We start from the raw sequence: 1,927 nt of genomic DNA on the forward strand, positions 1-1,927 counted from the left end.
TGTATTTTTAGTAGAGATGGGATTTCAGCATGTTGGCCAGGCTGGTCTCGGACTCCTGACCTCAAATGATCCGCCCACCTTGGCCTCCCAAATGCTGGGATTACAGGCATGAGCCACCGTGCTTGGCTAGAAAATGGGTAATTTCTTAAAGGCAAGTGAGAAAAAGGGAAATATTAAAAGCAAAAGCAGAAATAAACAAATTGAGTAATAGAAAACTGAACACAAAATACATGTAGCCAATGACTATATCTATTTGTTTAAAAATGGTTTCTAGAGCATTCCATTTCCTTGCTGTGATAATTAGGCTTGATTTCCAAAGTGTCATGGGTTTGATATTCACTGAGAGAATGCAAATACGTATTTGGCATATTAATAAATACTATTTAACAACAATGAATTATGGTTACATATAGAAATAATTTACATTCTGAACAAATGTTTATGCTTCTGTAAAAAATAAAATGGAAAATATTCTGTATCAGACACTCTACATCTTGACCATAGACTTGTCACAATCTAGGTCAGTGTTTTTCATTTGAGGATAGAAACCTACTGGTAAATCATAACATCAGTTTAACAGGTTATAATGTACATTAAAAAATAGAAAAAGTGGCCGGGCGCGGTGGCTCAAGCCTGTAATCCCAGCACTTTGGGAGGCCGAGACGGGCGGATCACGAGGTCAGGAGATCGAGACCATCCTGGCTAACACGGTGAAACCCCGTCTCTACTAAAAATACAAAAAACTAGCTGGGCGAGGTGGCGGGCGCCTGTAGTCCCAGCTGCTCGGGAGGCTGAGGCAGGAGAATGGCGTGAACCCGGGAGGCGGAGCTTGCAGTGAGCTGAGATCCGGCCACTGCACTCCAGTCCGGGCGACAGAGCGAGACACCGCCTCAAAAAAAAAAAAAAAAAAAAAAAAAAGAAAAAGTGCTCCCTTTGGCGGCACATATACTAAAATTGGAATGATACAGCGAAGATTAGCATGGCCTCTGTAAGAAAAAAAAAAAAGAGTAGAATTTGAAAATATCATTGTGCAGTGCACGTAGGTAAGTACTGTTTCATGAAATATTACTCTTATTTCTATAATAAGTGTATGTCCAAGGTTGAGATTAAAATGTATATTTTACTGTAGGAGGAGTAGGGTTTAAAAAAAAGTTTGAAAGTTGCTGACTTTGCCCCCTGTAATCAAGCGACGCTCAAAATATTTCACAACTGGTGATGCTTAGTCATAGCCCAGTCAGAACTAAAGCTGGCTGCAATATTGGAATCCTGCTATGCCAGGGGTTACTCCTTTTATGCTAGACTGAGGGTCCTCAGGGAAGGGTCAGGATGGCCGAGGCACTAGGGGGAGTTGGTACAGTGACTTTATGGGTGTATTAGTTTTCTATTGCTGCAGTAACAAATTACCATAAACTTAGTGGTTTAAAATAACAAAAATTTATTATCTTACAGTTCTTTAAGTCAGAAGTCAGGCACAGGTCTCACTGATCTAAAATGAAGGTGTTGACATATCTGTATTACTTTTCCGGTGCGCTAAGGAAGAATAGGTTTCCTTGCCTTGTTCAGCTTCTAGAAGTTGCCCACATTCTTTGATTTATGGTCCATTTCCTCTGTCTTCAAAGCCAGCAACATTGCATCTCCCTGTGATACTTCTCCCATAGTCACATCACTATCTCTGACTGCAGCTGGGAAAGGTCCTCCACTTTGAAGGATCATATAATTAGATTGGGCCCACCTGGATAATCCAGTGTACTCTCTCCATTTCAAGATCCTTAACCTTAACCCCATTTGCAAAGTCCCTTTTGCCATATAAAGGAATATTTTCACAGATTCCAGAGGATTAGGGAATGGGCATTTTTGGAGGTCATGATTCTGCCTATCACAATGGGTATGGAAAAGTTTCATATCTGAATAATCAGCACAGCCACAT

General features: G+C 40.6%; 1 non-coding gene across 1 annotated transcript; it reads left to right on the top strand.

Annotated features, from left to right (window-relative positions):
* The first annotated feature begins 924 nt into the window (after positions 1 to 924).
* On the top strand, positions 925 to 1,028 carry LOC117063111. Its single transcript, XR_004428734.1, has one exon. It is a non-coding gene; the product is annotated as a U6 spliceosomal RNA (small nuclear RNA).
* The last annotated feature ends 899 nt before the right edge of the window (positions 1,029 to 1,927 follow it).

Source organism: Trachypithecus francoisi, unplaced genomic scaffold (genome assembly GCF_009764315.1).
Source record: "Trachypithecus francoisi isolate TF-2019V2 unplaced genomic scaffold, Tfra_2.0 Lachesis_group17, whole genome shotgun sequence".
Lineage (NCBI taxonomy): Eukaryota > Metazoa > Chordata > Mammalia > Primates > Cercopithecidae > Trachypithecus > Trachypithecus francoisi.